This window comes from Symphalangus syndactylus, chromosome 7 (genome assembly GCF_028878055.3).
Source record: "Symphalangus syndactylus isolate Jambi chromosome 7, NHGRI_mSymSyn1-v2.1_pri, whole genome shotgun sequence".
In the NCBI taxonomy this organism is placed as follows: domain Eukaryota; kingdom Metazoa; phylum Chordata; class Mammalia; order Primates; family Hylobatidae; genus Symphalangus; species Symphalangus syndactylus.
In genome coordinates, this window is record NC_072429.2 from 28,160,135 (window position 1) to 28,181,074 (window position 20,940).

The following is a 20,940-nucleotide window of genomic DNA, read 5'->3' on the forward strand; positions in this document are numbered from 1 at the left end:
ATTAAGAACAAACGTTCTGGGCCCTGGCGTTAACCACAGGCCTGATGATTGGCCTTCTGTAGGAAATATCCTGCACTGGGAATTATCTTATAAGGAAAATTTAGTACTCCACAAAGACGCTGATGAAATGTCAACACAAAGGAAGGAGACCCATTGAGGGCGGTTCATTCAATAACACTGATATGGATGGGATTCTGCCAGGAAAGCAAGGAGAAATGAATGAGAAACAGGCATTACCCATGGCCTTCTCTGAAGCATTTATTTACACAATATCTCTGTACTGAACATCTTTGTGTCAAGTGCTGTGCTGCTAAGGGCTGGGAATATGATTTATGTCTTAAATAGACCTATTTCCTTCATTGTTTACTGTCTAAGGAGGACAGAGACATGACTCAAACAATCACACAAACATATAATAACATACTGTGATAAAATGCTCTGTAACCCTAATATATCTGAGTGAGCATGTGGCTCTATCTCTGCATAAAGTCGAGCCTAGCTCAACAGCCAAAATTAATTAAAGGGGAACCAAATTCCTTATTTAGACCCATCAAAAGCTATTAAAATAATCTAAATATAAAGCCCACAGCAATATCTAGTAAAGTGATCTTTCTTCTATTATCTTTTCCCTCACTTCTCATCTTATTCAGATACTACTTTCTTCAATCCATCTGACCAAAAACCCCCTGCTCTATTCTAAGTTTCCATGATTTTTCTTTCTGCCTTCTCCCTCTTCGCCCATCTCTCTTATTGTTTTATTTTTTACTGTAGGGGCAGAAAGAAGGCTTCTCTTCCACTCTCTCTGAAGGTTCATTGAAATGACTCACCATAGACAGATAAATAGGAGAAAAAGGCATACAGACTTATTTACTTGCACAAGGACCCTGGAGCCCCGCAAATATGAGACTCAAAGAAGGGCCAGATGGCTATAGCTTAAATACCCTCTTCATAGGATAGGAGGAAACGAAGGACTATAGGTAATCTTACAAGGATAGTACATATTTTTTAGGAAAAATGAATAGACTGGGGAGGCAGACATTATCTTGTAACTGATTGTCTTATAAAACTGTAATTTACAGGAAGGTGAGGGGCAAAACTGCATTGTGAACAAAGGTTGTCTTACTGTGCAGATAAGGTCTCCCAGGTAATCTCTCTGAGCTGCTCTCAGAAGAGGAGATAAAGTTCTGCCTGAGCATGGTGATGACTTTTAGCCTCTTCTCTTCTCTGGTTGTTAATCTTTCCTGGTTATTTGAAGAGATTCCTAGGGAGGTGGGTCTTAAGACAATTGCATTTCTTTCAGAAAGAAGTTTCCTTAGTCAGATAAGAAAATTCTAGAGAAAATCCCTCCCTGTGCTTGTAGGGGATGCGGGGTGGGAGGGGAACAAACAGATAAGATTAGTAAGTTTTGGCTTCTGAGGCAGCTTCTAAGGCCTTCCAAGTTTTAAAAATCCTGCTTAGCATGCCAAAGCACCATACTTTGGGGGATCGCTCTCTATGCTCCAACATTAGCAAGTCTCTTTTCCAGCAAGAACATCTTTCCTCTTTAGCAGAGCAGGGGAAAAAAAGGAGATATGGTGCTGGTTGACTGTGATTCCTTTTGGCAGGCTGTGGGAGGGAGAGTCCATAAATGTTCCCTTGTTGATACTCAGGAGGCAGAGGTGGGAGGATCACTTGAGCCCAGGAGTTTGAGGCTGCAGTGAACTATGATCATGCCACTGCATTCCAGCCTGGGCAACAGAATGAGATCCTGTCTCTAAAAATAAATAATACTAATAATCCCGGATCTGTTCTACTTTGAGGGGCAAGCATAGGGAACCATGAGCACATACAGCAAATAAATTGATTTGGTTATGTTTGAGAGAAGACCTGGAGAAGGTGAGGCAAGTCAGCAAGGAAGAGTTGGGAGTGAAGAGGAAAAATATTCCAGATAGAGATGACAGGTCATGGCACAGTGGCGGAACAGAAAGAAGGCTAGAGGGTTGGTACCATCTATTTTCCCCTGGGGAATTCTTCTCCTCGGTTCATCTCCTTCTTCCTTCTCTCATTTCTTCTTTTTCTGCTTTCAATCATGACTTCCTTCACCTTTGTCACTGCATCATGGCTGAAGAGTATTATGCTCACTGGTAGCTCTTAAAGAAGAGCCAGCATCCTAGTTCTTCCAATGCCCCTCTCCTTCCATTTCTCCCCATGCCTACCTGACCCATAAATCTACTGCATGGAATTTTAGAGACATAGTCATCTTCTCTTCAACCCTTTAGACAGCCATAATCAGAGGAAAGGTTGGGGCTCCCAATGTGCTTCTTTAGAATCCAAAGGAAAACATTCCTACCCCCAGTCACATGCCCTACAAACCACTACAGCTCAAAGTGCCCAACTGAAAAGGGCAACAATGAGCCTCCTATTCTTCACAAGCACAGAATATTATTATAGAACATTTTTGTGTCCAGTAAAATGCCAATTTACTTTATCAAACTTAAGGAGCCCAGAAGAAGAGAGTAAAAATAAGCAGGAAATCAATACTAATGGCAATTGGCATCCCTTGTTGAGGGCTTACTTTTATGTATTATTATTCATGTTAATTTATTTTTTGAGACAGGGTCTTACTCTGTCTCCCAGGCTGAAGTGGCAATGATACAATCATGTCTCACTTCAGCCTCAACCTCTCAGGTTCAATCGATCCTCCCACCTTAGCTCCCCAAGTAGCTGGGATTGTAGGCATGCACCACCACATCTGGGCAATTTGTTTTTTTTAATTTTTGTGGAGATGGAGTCTCACTATATTGCCAGGCTAGTCTCAAACTCCTGGGCTCAAGTGTTCTTCCCACCTCAGCTTCCCAAAGTGCTGAGATTACAGACATGAGCCACCACACCCAGCTGGGGGCCTAATTTTAGATGAGCTGATATATTATTAGCTATAGAAACATGTTTGTTAACTTCTCACAGTAGCCATGTGATATGGGAGCAATTATCTCCTGCTGAAATAGAATTGCTCACCAACGCCGTATAAGAACAAAGGATCCCCAATAGAACTTGAAGGCTGTTTATTTAATGCCTATAAACACAGTAGTTAGTATATCTATGGAATGTACTGCTTCAATAATTCGTATCTATGGAAATGACTTAAATCACTCAAATTCTATAACCCTCAGTTACTCATCTTATTGTTTTAAGTGACAATAGGGGTATTTATGTTAAAAGCTGTCTAAGATGATGTTAAATAAGTCACATATGGAGTGATTCAGTGCCCAGGACATATTAGCCACTCTGTTAATATCAGATATTGTTATTACGTTCCACAATTCCAAGTTCTATGTGTGTGTACCATAACACATTTAACTGATCTCAAACCAATAGACATTAGGTTGTCTCTTATTTCTTGATACTGCACTCATTATGATGGACTCCTTGATTTAAAAAAATAAAACTCCTGCAAATTCCTGCTGCTTCTTGAAAGCTAACTGTATACAGTATCCCCAGCATTCACAGTGCCACCCTGAAGATTAGATTAGACTCCTCCTTTAACATGGGAGACTTGCCCACTTGTTTCCATATGGATCCAAAAGATGATCTGTGGCTGATGCTTGTCATAAGCACAAGCAAAACAACAGTTCTCCTTCAAATCATTTATTTTTATTATATTTCTGTATTATATAGTACCAGGGAAGGCACCAGGGAACTCCAGACAAAATAAATAAATAAATAAAATAATCAGTCTGAATATTGTCATGTGCCAAAAGGAAGCAGATTCCAGGCAATAAATCTGCAGGGCAAAGGCTTAGCACTGCTGTTGGGGAAGAGGATAAAGATGAGAGGTGGGTAATGTAGGGGCACAGGGAAGGAGAGAAAAAGAAATATTTCCTATGCACCAACATCACTTAGTAGTAAGATCCTGTTAAGTCCCTTCAGAGTTAAAAAATATAAATGTAACAGGTTTCAGCGAAATGAGATTAGGCGTAATTTAGATATGATGAATTCATTTACAAGTTGGACTGCTAGGAGTCACCATTTTCACTCAGAATGAGAAATCTCATGAAATAACTTACTTATCCAGATAGTTAGGTGGTTACTATCTGCCAGTTGCTGACCTTGAAGCTGGTGTGAGAGCCATTGGATGTAGACAATAACCCAGTATAAAACCAAAAGCAAATTAGTAAGTTCACATGTAATTACACATTGGGAAGAGTCCTGTGAGAGAAGCTGGCAAGATATTGGACATCTCATCTTACTGATGCTGGGATTGGCCATGGACTTGCTATAGCCTGGGGGAACAGGTGGTAAGATACTGACAAAGGTCTTAGATGTGACTGTGAAATCTGTCCTGGTTCTTACACGCCAGAGATCGGCCACGAGAAGGGCTTCCCCATGGAAACTGTTGAAACTCTAACCTGAGTTCTGAAATGTCCACACATAAAACAGGTATGACCACAGTGACATCCTGGAGCTAAGCTCGGGTGCCCCTCAACTTGGAGCAATCACCCAGCCATGCCTGCAATATCAGCCATTCCTCAGACCTACTGCCCTGCAAATTTGCAAGCTTGAGAATTAACACTTGCTGTTAATTCTTGAGCTTTGAGGTGACTTGTTGCATACCATGATTGTGGCAATAGCTGACTGAGACTGAAATAGAAACCTAGAAGTAGGCATGGTTGTTAAGAAAAACATGAAAAGATGTTTTCAAACTCAGTGGTGAGTGTTGAGGAAACAACAATAGTAGTTTAGTAGTTTAGAAAAATTGTGACCTGTGTCAGGCAATGGTGAAACATTTAGTAAAAGTAGTACCTGTGATCATCTGGAAAGGAAGACATGTACCTGTTGAACTTAGAAACGGAATATTGAAAGCCTGAACTGGCTGTAGGTAGCCACAGTTGATAAGGTACTACATGAAAGTGATGAGCTCAGAAAAGAGCTGTCCAGTTTACAAATACAGTTGAGAGAGTAGACAGAGAACTCAGAAAATTTGGGACATACTACACTGGAAAATGATACTGTTTCTCATCTCCAGAATTTTCATCCAGTGAAATATCCTCAAAGAAAATACAGCCCGAGGGCAAAGACCAAAACAAGGACACAGCCTTTCAGATATAGCCTAGGAGCATATTCCAAATAAAAAGTGTGGCCATCACGCCCTTTGTTAAGACCTCCGAAAGGATTGAAGTTGAACCTAGTCGATTCTTCCAAATGGACAAAGGGGATCCTAGAAAGATCACGTAGAAGCCTGAGGTACCTAAATTAAAATTTTATTTCACTTAAGGGTAACATAAAAAAGAACGGGTCCCTAGAGGGCAGAGCCAAGACCTGTGGAAAACAATTGTGTAAGGATCCACTTCAAGGAAGCAGAATTAGGGTGAAGCATGTAGTTCCCCACTCCACTGATGTCGGGCTAGCCACGTGACTTGCTTGGACCAATGGAATGAAAATGGATATACAGTGAATGGAAGCCATGTGGCTTGCTCAGTATGGCTTTGGTCTGGCAGCATTATTGTGGTAATAGCTGACATACTGATTCTTGCTCTCAGACAGAATTTGGACCATCCGAACATAATTGACTCTGAACACCCAATTAAAACAACCCCTTTCGTGTCACCTTCTCTAACATCACCATTTTCTATATAGCCCTTTTCCCTCTCTGGAATTATCTCATGTGCATATTTGCTTATTTGCAAGCATTCTTATTTATTGCCATATCTGAGCACCTAGAACTGTTTCTTGCACGTATTAATACTGAATAATATTTCTATGAATACTGCTTCCGTTGATTTCCCTCTCAAGGATTCTATAATTTTTGTAAACATATGTTTGTACTGGGGATATTATGAAGACGTTTGGTTTTCACCTTCAATAGTGCCTCAAAACACTGATTATAATTTGTGTAAAGCGCATCTTGACCTGGGATGGTTACAACTCATTGGGAAACCTATATGTAGTCTAATTAATTATATCTGAATAAGATCAGCAAGTGGAACCATCTCTGAGTAACTCAGAGTAACTGAGTAACTCTAAATAACCAAGTAATCCAGGAGACAGAAAATACTTTCTGCCTGAGTTATGAGGAGCAGGGGTACTAGAGTGTTATTTCCATTATACCTATCTTAAATGTTTTCATTGTTGATAAGGCTGTCTATATCAGGCAAAATAAAAATTATTGTAAATAATCATGAAAGTACGACACAATAAACCTCAGCTATAAGGAACAAAACCCAAGAAATGCCAAGGTTTAGTTCTCAGGAGCCCTCATTGTCCCTCTATATTTGTTCTCAACATGAAGCTCTCTCAAGATTGGATTGATTCTTTTCTTCACTCAACAGGTATCATGGCAAATGCTGGGAAAACCATGGCGAGCAAAGCCAGAGGTGGTTTTTGCCCTCAAGGAACTTTCCACCTAGTGAAAGAGCCAAACATTGATCAGATATTTATGTAACTAAATACAGTATATTAAGGTGTTTTGAGGGCTAGTTTGGAGGACAGGAAACCAAGAGAGCATCGAGTTAGAGACTGACCCTGCTTGGGCGATCAAGGATGTTTTTCCCAGAGAAAATGGAGTTCAAGCTGAGATCTGAAGGATGAGTTAGGCAAGAAAAACACTAATGGGAGATTGAATATCATACGCAAAGGACCTGAAAAAGATCAGTGTGGGTGGAGCAAGGGAAAGAGAGGTGAAAGATAAAGCTAGACATGCAGCAAGGCCCAGACTATGCAGAGCCTTGTGTAAGCCAGCCAGGAGTTTGAGTTTTATCTAGACAGTAAAAGTACCAGCTTCCAAGAGACTCAGGCAGGCATTGTTGACAAATATCGAGGGCAATTGGATGGCAGTTCTCAAACAACACCCCTCTGCTGGCGAATGCCTCTGGACTGAAACACAGCAGAGTTGTTTGCCTCCTCTTGCCCAGAATGCCATGTGTCAACTTGTAAGAGTTGGTTCACCTTTACCTTTCCATGAAGCCCGCTATGGTGTAAGCAATACTCATCAGACCTCGTAAGGCTTGATATTTATTTTATTTCAACTATCACTCTTTTTTGTCAAGTGTAGTTTCACACACAGCAGGTAAACCTTAATGGTTTAAGGAATAAATAGAAAATTGACAGGCTCACACCCATTAGCTAATGGATTACTAAGCAAAAGGGACTGCCTTCCACCCCAGTGCACTTAGCCCAGGGTTGCTAGGAATGTTAAAGACGACAAGCTAACACTCCATCTTCACTCCATGGGCCCAGGGGAAGGGAACTCAAACTCAAATATGGCTCCTTTGATAGACAGGTCAATGAATGTGGCTATCATTATGTAATCACATATCTTAGCATTTATTTATTATCGACTGCACAACACATTCTAGAAATGTATTGGAGACATTTGACCTGCCAAGTTGGAACATTTGTTGGCTACAGCCTGCAGACAGAAGGACCCTGATGGGAGAATCACTCAGCCACCTTGCTTTTACCGCATTGGTGTCCCAATCATTCATGGGAACATATGTAAGAAAAATCAGCCTATTTTAAATACATCTCCCTGGAAGTAAAGGCGCCTGACATTCTGTTATCTGGAATGCTCCTCACCTTTGTAAATTAGCCACCCCACATGTTGTGCCGAGACCTCCTTTCCAGTCTTTAATCAGTTGTTTCAGCTATATGTGTCTCATTAGCATCTGAGCAATGCAATCACTGTTTTAGCCTGAATCTCATGATTTTATTGGGCTATTAAGAGCTTGATTTGTGGGCAGTGGGAACAGGAAGAGAACTCATGCCATTGATCACATTATCCAGGAGGTATCCAGCAGAACGGAGAAACCAGCAACCCACACAGAATGGTGGGAATGTAAATTAGTTCAATCACTGTGGAGAACAGTTTGGAGGTTCTTCAAAAATCTAAAAATTGAGCTCCCATATGATCCCAGCAATCCCCCTACTGGGCATATACTCAAAAGAAAGGAAATCAGTATATTGAAGAGATATCTGTACTCTAATATGGTGTTGGGGAGAGCCGGCACATGCTTGGCCTCAGAACGCCAGGCCATGCAGCAACCCAAGCAGTGACTGTGGCCTGTGCCATCACCTTCTGACACCTTAGCTTGGTCCCTCTGGGGGTGGAGAGGAAGGGGATGAAAATTGCCTGCTTCCAAATGGAGTTTTCCCCCATGTTAAACTGAAAAATGCGTTTACAGGTAAAGGAACCACAAAACATAGTAAAAGGATCAATGCTATTTCCTACGAGGCTGTCACTCAGAAAAATCAGCAGCTAATGAACCACCTCTTCTGCGTTGCTCTAACCCAACACTAAAGAGTTATAGACTCTTAGAAGATAAAGGTATAAGCTTAGAGATTATTTTTCGAATGCCCTCACTTACAGGATGAAAAGGCAGACTCAGGGAGGGGAAGCATCTTGTCTATCATCACGCAGCAAGAGCAGAGCTTGCACAAGCCTCAGCATCCCCATTCCCAGCACAAGAGTTGACTGTTTCTCTCTCTCTGTACTTCTCTAGTTCCTGGGTCAGTGAAAATAAAGATCTGTAAAGGCAATTTTTAAAGTTGAGAAGTGGAATAAAAAGGCAAATATCCTCTTCTCATTGAGTGGTACTCCTACAATAGTAGCAAAGAAATATTAGCATATGTCATTTTAAGAAAGCTCATGTAATTCCTCATTTGTGAAGTCGACTTAGTGGTTCACGTAGTAATATATGTATGGAATTTCCTGGAGGGATTAGGAGAAAATAACCAGCAAACAGTCAAACCTAGGCTCCTTCTTTTTAGCATTCTGCCCATCTGATGAAATGAGATGTCCTGGAGGAATTTGGAAGCTGGGAAATACCTCCATCTCAGCAAACACAAATGGTGATGCATTTGCTAACTGCCTCTTTGCATCTCTTCTTGTTCTGTTCTCCATTACCAGTAAGTGTGGTCTTCCTAAATCACGAATAAGATTATGTAATGCTCCATCTCCTTCAACAGCTTCCCATAATACTTAGAATGAAGCACCTGCCGCTTCTCATAGCTGCAAAGCCTTACATGATCAGAGCCTGCTTATCTCTCCAAGCATATCTTATACCCCTCTCCCACCTGCTCATGTCCCCTCTGTATGCCCTGCTCTTTCCCACTTCAGGACCTTTGCACATGCTCTTTCCTCTGTCTGGAAGGGTCTATTCTTTTTCTTTGTATGTCTGGTAACTTCTCTGTCAGGACTTGGCTCACATGTCAGTTTCTCAAATGAACAATCCCTGAATCTCCCAAACAAGGAATCCTTTCCTGATCCAGGTATTCTCTACCCTAAGCCCTGTGTTTCTTTCTTCTAGTACTTATCTCTAGCTCTGATAATTTTATTTTTCTGTTTACTTCTTTACTTGTACTTCCCACTAGAATTGAGGTACTGATAAAGGCAGAAACAATGTCTGCACTGTTCACAGTTATATCCTCAAAGCACAGTACAGTGCCTGGTATAACACAGACATTTAGGAAGTATTTGGGGGGGGGGAATAGTGATGCTGATGATTAGTACTTTCATACTAAACAGTTCCTTTTAACAGTCTTTTAGATCATTTACATGGCCAGTTATAGTCTGTAAATTAGTACTGTGATTAAAAACATGAGCTTTGGGCTGGGCACAGTGGCTCACACCTGTAATCCCAGCACTCTGAGAGGCCGAGATGGGTGGATCACTTGAGGCCAGGAGTTCAAGACCAGCCTGGCCAATACCGTAAGACCCCGTCTCTACTAAAAATACAAAAAAAAAAAAAAATTAGACAGGCGTGGTGGTGAATGCCTGTAATCTCAGTTACATGGGAGGCTGAGGCAGGAGAATCACTTGAACCTGGGAGATGGAGGTTGCAGTGAGCCAAGATCACGCCACTGCACTCCAGCCTTGGTGACGGAGTGAGATTCTATCTCAAAAAACAAACAAAAACCATGAGCTTTGGAATCAGACACAGTTCTGCTCTCACGTGATGGCTCAGTGACCTTATGCAAATTAAAGGACTTCTGTAAGCTTCTAGATCCTATGTGTGAGTACATACTCTAGGAGTAGAGAAGAGCAAGGACTGTGATTATTACGCTACACAGAGGAATTGAGACTTATCACTTGCCCAGTGGATCAAAAGCTATAATTTCGTTTCCCAGGACTAGCTGGTACAGCAAGGTGATTGGCAGGGTTTTCCCAGAGGCTGCACCTCTAATGCAAAGGCAGTGGCAAGGGCTGCTATGGAGGTCACAATGCCAGATAGGGCCTCCAGAGCTTTCAGGGGATATTCTGAGGCTCTGTCAAGCCGGCAACTTCCTTTTCTTTTCTTTTCCTTTTAAGTGATCTAGGGAGAGTTTTTTCTGAGCGAGTCTTTGGTCATTTAGAGAGAGAAACTTAATTCTCTAGTCTGTCTTCTATGCCACTTCCTATCTGATTTCTTTTAGTCTCTCCAGTCCACAGATTGACAACATAATAATAAGGTCAAGAAGAAGAGGAAGAAGTTCTCATTTCCCTGATATCATTCTGACCTTCTTTGATGTGCCTCTCCCTTTCAATAATGCAAACTATACATTGTATTTTCCTTCTTACTGTGGCCTCTAGGGAGCTCAGGAGAAAGTCTGAAGTTCAACCACAAAATTTGACCAAATAGCATCCCCTCTTCAATGTCAATTCTCATAATTCCAAACTTTATTTTATTTATCTTCCTACACATATTAATATGCTATACTGGCAACTGTCTTATATTTTAAAAATATATTGGATATAAGCTATAGAAAAATTAACTTAAAAGGTAGGGCACAGTGGCTCATGCCTGTAATCCCAGCACTTTGGGAGGCCAAGGTGGGCAGATCAGGAGGTCAAGAGATCGAGACCATCCTGGCCAACATTGTGAAACCCCTTCTCTACTAAAAATACAAAAATTAGCTTGGTGTGGTGGTGCGTGCCTGTAGTCCCAGCTACTCACGAGGCTGAGGCAAGAGAATCTCTTGAACCTGGGAGGCGGAGGTTGCAGTGAGCTGAGATCACGCCACTGCACTCCAGCCTGGTGACAGAGCGAGACTGCATCTCAAAAATAATAATAATAAATAATAATAATAATAAACTTAAAGAAAAAATGTATCTACTGTTTCTCCTCTCGATTGTTCTGCTCCCCCAGTGAGATGACCGGAAGAATTTCTCTCTCTGCCATCTTTTAATTTTGGCTGTAAACTATCACTTCGGCCCATTCTACTTCATTTTCAGAGCAGTAATGTTACAGACTTCTTATAAGAAGAAACATGTGCTAGTGGCAGTGCATGGAAATACAAGCTGAATGCTAAAGTCAAAGAGACAAGTAAAGGAAACACAATATTTACTAGGTGCTAGGTGTTTTGCACACATTAGTTCATCTACACTTTCTAACAACACTAAAGCCGTTCACACATGAGGGCCCGGAAGCTTAGAAAAGTTCTTTAATTTGTCTAAGGCCACTGAGCTGTTAGGTGAGAGCAGAACTGGGTCTGATTCCAAAGCTCGTGTTTTTAATCACAGTGCTAATTCACAGACTATAACTACCCGTGTACATGATCTAAAAGACTGTTAAAAGGAATTGCGTAGTAAAAAAAAATACTAATTGCCAGCATTAACTATGTACACTGTTCTCATTGGCTGTTTTAGAAAAGTTATTTAAACAGTCTCTAGGCAAAAGAAAAGTTAAGTAAGCTGGGATTTTGCAACTAATCCAAAAAAGCATGGATAGTTGGTTCAATGGTATCTGTACATGCTTTTTCTTCCAGATTTTCTCTTCTGCAAAACATTTCCCACGGTGGTTCATGTCACATATTTTTAAAATGGCTGCAAGAGGATGCAAAGTTGAGAAAAAAGGAGTTCCTTTCAGGCTTGTGTGTCCTTAGGGGAACAAAGAGGATTGTGGGCAATAACAAAATGCTTGGGAAAGGAATCAGGATGAGAACAAGGAGGCTTAGGAAGAGCTGGGCTTCCTATGGAAGTCAGATCTTCTGGACTTGAGGAGGAGAGAGTGGAGAAGAGGTGGTGAGGCAGGAACACCAAGGGTCCCAGAGAAGGGCTCTGTTCTCTGCTTCCTGGGGCAGAGCCTTGGAGTGCCCCAAGGCCAGCAGGGAATGAGGAAGGATCATGCATACAGACAGCCAGGAGATCCATATCCAAGGAGAAACCTGGTCACAGAATAACACTCCTGCCCTCAGGTGGTACAGAAGCAGACAAGTCAATTGCCAGGGCTGGAGGGATAAGACGGAATCAGAAACATCTCAGCAGTAGCCAGCATGGATTGCAACTAAGGATCGCCAGGCCACATCCGGCTCAGGAAAGGTTGTCTGGAGGATCAGAGAGCTGATCTTCCAAAGGTCTGGGAACCATGTGGATTGTCTGGAATTAAAGCTCACCCTTGGGGAAAAGGAATTGGAAACCAACTCATTTTGACAGAGATTAGGTTTCTGCCTCATCAGTGGGGATCAGTCCTGAAACCAAAACTGAGCTTAGAGAAAGGGAAAGCTCAGCTTTTTGCACCTCTGAGAATGTGGTCTTAAAGCTGCACCTGCTTTGCTCATTTCCACAGGGCTCCTGATGATTCACTACGTGCAGGCTCAGCTCCCAAATACAGTCTCTGAGCTGCATTAGCCACTGGGTGAGGAGTGAAAAACAGCCTCATTCCACATCCTCATGGTTCTGTAGGGGAACAGTCTTCATATAAATATACACAAGAAACTCCAGTCTTCAGACATCTGAGCTTTTTAGCCCACATAATCATAACCCCTCCGAGAGCAGGGATGTCTCTATCAGTGTGTGGGTACACAGCTGCTCCTTCCATAAGCGAATCCTCTCCATCCAATTTAGACTGAGTTTCAAGTTGATTTTGGAGAAAATGTATACAGTTTACAGGTTTAAAGCCTTTTCTTCATCCCAGAGGACAAGCAGGCTAGGGGAAAGGAATGGGGGACTGCTAACATTACAGAGAAGAAAGGAAAGTAAGGCATCCCCAGGAGACAGGGAAGAATGAGGCCAGAGATGCAAAGAGGGCAGATGACAATTGTCAGATGAGTTTCATCACTCGGCTTTGCCTCTACCTGCTCACAACTTCTCTGAAAAATTGTCCTTTGGGGCCCAAACTTTCCCTGTTTTGTCTCAGCCCAAAGGTGAGTTGGTAGGAAGTTTGAGCAGAATTGTTTCAGGCATCTTGGAGTTACGCATGCAGGCAATGAAATGACATTGTTTCCGCTTTCAAAATAAATAGGAGTTTTTGGTCACAGAGAGCTCAGGAACAAGAACTAAAGAATGGTTGAACCTTTAGACTCCGGGAGTCCCACATCCCTGGTAGCAAACAAACCTCAGAGACTGGGAGAAGAGAGAACATGTAGGAGTCTGTGGACAGGAGGAGAGGTAAAATAGATTCTGTTAACCAAGTTAACTTATTTCAGTTTAATTGTATCATTACTGAGGGATGGAAACCACAGGCCAGGTCTTACCCTTTTTACTCTTCTTTTCAACCACTGAAAAGAACAAAATTCTCTTTGCCAGGCTTGTGGTTCTTTATAATTTTCCAGATTACCCTCCAATTCCAAATGGACAAAGCTCTGCGCTTTTTTTTTCCTCCTCTTCGCCTTCCTTTGGAGATGAGGGGGTATTTTTAACCCAGCACCATTAAACACAAACACACTAATAAAAATCTCTGAATCCAGACAGACAACATTTGTTAAAAAATATGCAGAAAAACAATTTGTACATACTATGAAGAGGCTGAGGAGTTAGCGTCAAGGCACATTTTCTGGGCAAGATTATACCTCTGGCATTTTTAAAATCAGTAAATACATCATAGGTCCAATGTGGCAAGATTTGGTGTGGGTTATGTAGCTGCAGTGATCCCTTTTCTAGTCTCAAAGTATTCCTTATGGAGGTAGCAAATATGTAATATGAGAAAAGGCTATATAATTCCTATTTCCCACTCCATGCCCATGTGGCACTGCCACTGACTTCAAAACACGTCTTATCCTTGTACCTGCCGCCCTGCAGATAATGTATAAAATAGCAGAGAGACAGGCACATGTGCATGCCGAGCAGTGTGCTTTAAACATCTCAATATATTACCTGGCACGCGGGGTGCATCCCGACTGCTCTGCGGATGCTTCCCTCCCACCCTCCTGCCTTTGATATGCAAGGAGCTAGGGCCAAATCAGCCACTCCATCATTTCCATTATAAGCATCTTTGGGGATGAGTGCTGTGGCAGTGAGGTGCCAGGGCCCCAAATTGGACCCCACCATGAAGCCCTCAAAGCTGAGCAATTTTGCAGAATTTAATGGGCGTTGGGGGACGATTTTACAGACTGATTTCCAGGAGCACAAATATTCAAATTGCTCAGCCCCTATTTGAAGGCACATCTGAAGGTGCACCTTACAACCTGTGTGGAGCAGGCTCTTTTGAATCTTGTCCTTGAAACAAAAAAAGGGGGGAAAAAAAGAAAGAAAGAAATGCAGTGCCCCCTGGGACTTTACCGGCAGAGACTCTAAGTGCAGCGTGACTGTAAAGGCCTGCCAGGAGTCCTTGGGGCAGGAGGGAGGAAGTGGATGAGAGAGACCGGAGATGAGAAGGGCCTTCAACAGCCATTGGGGAGGCGGTGGCGGGGGAGAAGAAAGGGAGACACGCACTAAAAACAACAGAAACACAGGTGGAAACGGCCTTGTGGGAAATCAGCCTGTCAACAAACAAAGCTGGAGGCTGGAAACCACTGCCTCACCAGCCCAGCTCCTGGGCAAGGAGATTGTTCTGTAAATAAATTAGCGGTGGCTTTGACTGCTTGGAAATTAATACTGACACCATGAAAGCAGCAAATGGCTCCCTTTTATCAGGAGCAGAAGCACTACACTTCGCAAACAGATCTTCTTTGCCTTTCCCTGTTTTATTTTGCTTTGTTTTCTCGGGGAAAGTAAATTAGAGCCACTTACATCAGCAGCTCAGGTTAAAGGAAGGGGAAGAAGAGAGAGAGAAAAAAAAATAGTTTCATTTCATGTACCAGTGGCTTAGAACTTCATTTAAAGCTAATCACGCCTCCCACTTCCTGCGAGCCATTTCTGACAGCAGCATAGCCTAGAATGCACATTGAGAGACCCAGGCACAGTGAGCTTTGCTGGAGCTGCACCCAAAGAGTGGGGAAAGGGTCTCCAGGTTTCTGTCAATGGTTGAGAAAGTGTAGTTTCTAGAAAGAGTCAAGTCAGCTAAGATCTAACTTTTAAGAGCTGCCCAGTGTGGGCTTCTTCCAGAGGATCTCAGGTATTTCCTTAAACATATACTCTTCTTCCAGAAAGATGACTGCATTTTTTTTTTTTTACCTTCAGAAAATAGGAGTACCTCCAAATTTATCAGGTAAAATAACTACCTTTATGAATGTGACCCAATAAGGCAAAGGAAAAGCCCTGAAACTGTAATCATGTTTATACTATTGTGAAAAATCAGAAAATCTGCCCTTTCACTCCATTTCTATCTTAATCATTGCCATTCCCCCAAACAAAATGGACCAGTGATTTTAAAGAATCAGATACCTTTAGAAAAATTGCATATTGCAAATCTCTATCACTCAATATCCTACTAGTAGAAACTCTCTCTTGACAATTTCTGTACATCTGTGGTAAACTCAAAATTTATGGAGGCAAAAAGGACTTTGAAGCCTCATAAACTCTTGAAGCATGGTCTGGACTATAAAAGGTGCAGTTATTTAATCTAATTTTACCGGAAATTACATGTTGTCTCTGCGTTGGAAGAGTGATAATCCATAGGTAATAGTTATGGTGACTCTGAAATAGCCAGAATCCTAGATTAGTGTGTATGACTCCAGTACCACCAGACATCAGAGGCTTTATTGCATATTAATTCTTCAGCTGGTGTTGAGACAAGCTTACTGGGACTCCTTTGTTACTTTGTTACAGTTGCAAACTCCCATGTAGACAAAGTCAAAAGAAAACTCAGCCTTGCACACCCAGCAATAAAGGATTGTAATGGACACAAAGCACCACAACAAGCTGTTTCATTATGAAGTGAATTAAAGGAGCTACAACTCGCTGCAGGGATCCCTCAAACTGTCAAGAACTGAGAAACACCTGGGAAGCAGCTGATGCTAGAATGGACACAAGGAAAGCACAGGAAAGAAACTAGAACTGTGTCAAGGACTTTGGGTACATGAGTGGCAAGCCACAGAGTAAACACGGAGTGACCCATGTTGTGGCTGTCCCCTCCAATCTCACATTGCAGTGCTCTTACCAGGAAGGGCCTTGTTTTCATATGAAGGCACTAGGATGTGTGTTCTGGGATAGAGACACAGAGGCTGGAAAAATCTGTGGGAAGTTCTTCATGGGAAAAAAAACCCAATTTGCTAAATGAGCAATTTGGAATAACCAATTTGTCAAATTATAAAGTTTACAGAATTCATATTGCATGAGATGATTTCTACAGTCTTTGACAATTTGTTTTTTCAAAGTTTTAGTTTCAACAATTAGGGAAAGTCCTAAATGCCAATGTGAAATTGGCATGCATATATACTCACCATTTGGAAATCAAGGCCATGAAAATTTTAAAAATAGATGCAAATTAGCATAGATCTGCACATAAAAGGCATATGTATCATTTTGTACATGAATAGTTGAGATTTTTGAAGTTTGGATACTCCACAAAATACAGATTTAATCAAGCTACCTTGACAAATTATCAAACTAAGAGATGTTGGAAACTCAGTGAACTACACACAAAAGTTTTGGAAGAGAATCCCACCCTAATATTTATAAAACCTAGACTAACAACATACACACTGCCTTTAATTTAGAATAGAAAAGGAGGTTTCTTCTGAAAATTCAGAGGCCCCAAGGAACAGGACAACATAGACTACACTGACCTTTGGCTGGCTTTGCCAAATGCCTGTGGCTCTCGTAAACCTGGGCTAAGGTATTTGACTGACAGTTTTTAGTGACTTGATAACTGGTCAGACTGGTCATTGAGTAAATCTTTTGAAAAATTGACCTAGACCCTGCTCAGTGGACATGTAATGCATCTGTGTACCATGCTGAACACAGCTGACTGCATAAGGTAAAGGTAACCAGTAACAGCTCATTTAAAGGTGTGCAAGCAAGAAAATGAAGCTGAGTTTTAGAAGCCAGTCTCACTATGAAGTTTCATACCATCTAAGCAAAGAATAGAAGAATTCCAAAGTTGTACTAAATTTAAAAGAAAAAGATGCACATTTGGATACAATTTATACAACATAAAATGTTAGTGGATCAGATAATACATGATATTTATTTATGATATAAAAACAAATTTATGCACAGATGATTACACAGGCTGCTTGACCTTCTTAACCTTTTTGCTAAAAACACAAAATTAAGAAATAGTCTTAACTCATCCATAAAAGCAAAGGGCTATTCTCCCTTTTCTTCATATTCTTTGACAAGCCTGGAGAGTCTAGGCTACTTTTCCCTCCCTAACATGTCCATATTTCTAACTATTCAAGAACATAATGAAGACTACCAGTTGCCCTTACGGTAACCATGTGCAAATTGGAAAATTACACCTCTTCTTTCAAGATACTTTATTTCCATAGATCAGAAAATGACTATAACACATTGATTTGGTTTGGAGTGGATACTTTACTGCCACCTGCAGAAAAGTTGTCATAATTTAACCAATCTATGACATCTATTATGTGAACTGTCTTCCCTTAGGACATACTTGTGCAGTATGCAATCTGCACAATATGGTGGCGTTGTACCAAGGGGAAGAATATGAATGGGACACAAAGATACAGAGATTAGTTGTCATGGGGGAGAAGACTATATACAACTGGCCTGAGGTCAGAGGAGGGGCTCCAGGTTAAGAGGACATGGATTAACTATAATACTATAAGTGCATTCCTAAGGACTGCCTGTAGCCTACGGTAGAGCTCAGACCTGCCCCATTTTCTTTCATTCCTATTCTGGAATACCTTTCTTCTGATTTCCTAATTCTACTAATATTTCATTGTCCATTTTGACTTCAATTCTTCATGATTTAAGCCAGATATTTCTGCCCTCAAGTGACCATCTCCCATTCTGAGCTATTCAAAATATTTATTGTACATAAGATACACAATGCCATGATCGCAGTGGACTGCTGGTGATACGGAAGTGGCTGGCAAGGGAAGATTGTGGTCTCTTCAGATAATACAGAAGCAGGGAAGGGAAGTGCTGGGTAGAAAAGGGCATGGTCCCTGGCTAGGGTTCCACCCCAAAGGACCTACGTGAGGACAGGCATTTCCTGCCTAAATATTGCATTTCCCAAGACCACCTTGGCCTGCCACACCCCCACCCTGTGCCTATAAAAACCTGACACCCTAGCAGGCAGACACACAAGTGGCTGGACATCGTGAGGAACAAACACATAGGTGGAAGAAGACGCAAGTGGTTGGTAGTCCAGAGGGGCACACTGGCAGAAGAGCACACCAACAGGCATTGTCACACCAGCAGGTCATCGACAGGCAGGACAAAGTGGAGTTTGGCCCAGGCCATCAGGGGAGAGCCGGGGCTGGCGAGCAGTCCAACTCCAAGGGAAGACCATCTCCCTTCTGGCTCTCCCATTGGCTGAGAGCTACTTCCACTAATAAAACCTTGCACTCATTCTCCAAGCCCACATGTGATCCGATTCTTCCAGAACACCAAGGCAAGAACCCAGGATACAGAAAGCCCTATGTCCTTGCGACAATGTAGAGGGCCTAATGGAGCTGACTAACACAAGCCATCTACAGACAGCAAAACTAAAGAGCCCACTGGGGCTTCGGGAGCTGTAAACATCCACCCCTAGACACTGCTGTGGGATTGGAGCCCCATAGCCTGGCCATCTGTATGCTCCCCTAGAGTTTCCAGCAGCGGGGCACTGAAGAAGCGATCCACACTCTCATCACATGCCCTGCAAGTGGGACAAGGGAACTTTTCCCGTTTCAACAGCATTCATGTATTTTACATTCTGGTTTAACCACTTGCTAGTTTTCCAAAATGTCCAATTCAGAAGTACTGGCCATTTGACCAAGGCAGAAACTTTGAGCTGGAGATCAGTAGGGCTCCTGTGAATCAATATTTTACCTGATCAATGAGCTGAACCTTCTCATCAGCATTCACATTTCAACTCAGTGTTGTTGTTTTCATCCCATGCATTTTGTGATAAAATTGTACATACTGGAGGATCAAGTGGTCTCTGAACTTGTCCCTTTTGAGTGTCAACAGCCTACTCTGTATTCAATTTTGTTGTTAACAATATACTATCTTATGTATCAAGCATTTGTTTGTGTTAGTCTTACCTTCCCCTGAGGACAGGAATCATGTCTTACATATTTTTGTCTTTTTTCCAACACCTGTCTCAACTCAGAGCATATGAGCACCTATCCAATATTCTAAGCACCTCCTACCATAATATGAGATTAATAACTTCATATTTGTGGCAGACATCACAACTGATTTTGTTACTCCATTTGACCATGACTTACAAGTGAAACAGAGAAGAACTGGATTTCTCCAGAGTGCTCCAATTTACTGTTAGATCTAATCGTATAGGTAGTGAGGTTTAAAGATCCCATAAATTCTTTCCCACTAGAGTATGCCCTCATCATTTTGTACTTTTAGATGAATTCCAGGAGAATTTAGTAGCAGCCAAACAGGCAGTTTTGTGGTAAGAAGCTATGAGGTTATGAATCAGGGGACTCAATGTTTGCTCCACTGATAGCCTGCATGATGTCCTCTGGTGAATCCTGAAGGGGCAGCTCCTAGCCCTTCCAGAAGAAGGAGAGATAAGAATGGAAAGATTAAATCACGGGAATGTTGACATTGGTTATATAGCTTCAAAAATGCACCCTCCAATTTGTATTTGGTGGATTATTAGTCTCAGGAGATTGTCAGACCTGCCTCACTTTCCCATTGGTGTGGGAAACAGAGTCACCTGTCTGGAGGATAACAATGTGTGCTTGACATAATAAAGGCTTAATGTGTGTCACCCAGTCTTTTCCAAATATAACTGAATGAGAAACCCCAACTTCTTTTTGGTAACACTCATTAACATCCTCCAGAACTAGTGGTCTATGTAATGTGCTTGGAGAATGATGCTTTGGAAGACAAGAAAAAGGGGGAAAGAAGCCAGATAATTTGAAGACAGCTAGTGAAAAGTGCTAATGCATTTAATTATTAGTGATAAGAAATGTATGTGCTAATTTCTCTAATGATGTGCTATATATTAAACATAATATAAACCCATATAATATGTTTATATGTAGTTGGCTGAGAAGGATGTCCAATACATAGGGTATAACCTGCAAATAAATAATTAGGCAACTTGAAGATAAGAATAACTTAAGCCTAATGAACAGCACCTAAATATTTCTTAGACTTCAAATGATAGGAATCAAATGTTTTCAGGGAAAACACATCACTGACACATCTAGTAAAGCTTCCAGTTGGTCAACTGTTTTCTCTTTTGTAATATAACCAGGATACCCCAATCAATCCCCATTATTGAGCAGAAGGCAACCCATAACATCAGGCAAATTACTAGGAAAGGCAAACATTTTAAGGATTTGCCTCAAATCTCAAGTTCAGATGTACAACATATACATATATGACATAATTTATAAGACTGTGGATGTTTGATGCATGGGAGAGTTAACAAAGGGACCTGCAGAAAAGGGATAACGGGAATGATCGAAAAGTCTAAAGTGTAAAGTCTTGGCTCCTTTAGAGTTGTTGAATAATTGTATTGACAGCAATTTCCAAAAAATATTGGAGCAAGAGACAAAGTTTTAAGCCAACTTCTTTCTACAAGGGAAAGTCCTCAAGATGGCATATTTAGGAATCTGTATTTTCCAGCCCTCACCATGATATGCTTAGAAATCTGTATTTTCCAGAATCTGGGATAAATTTACCTGTTCACCAAGTGAGAAAAAAGAAAACCTTTGACTGAAAGACAAGGAGTTAGGTGAGTC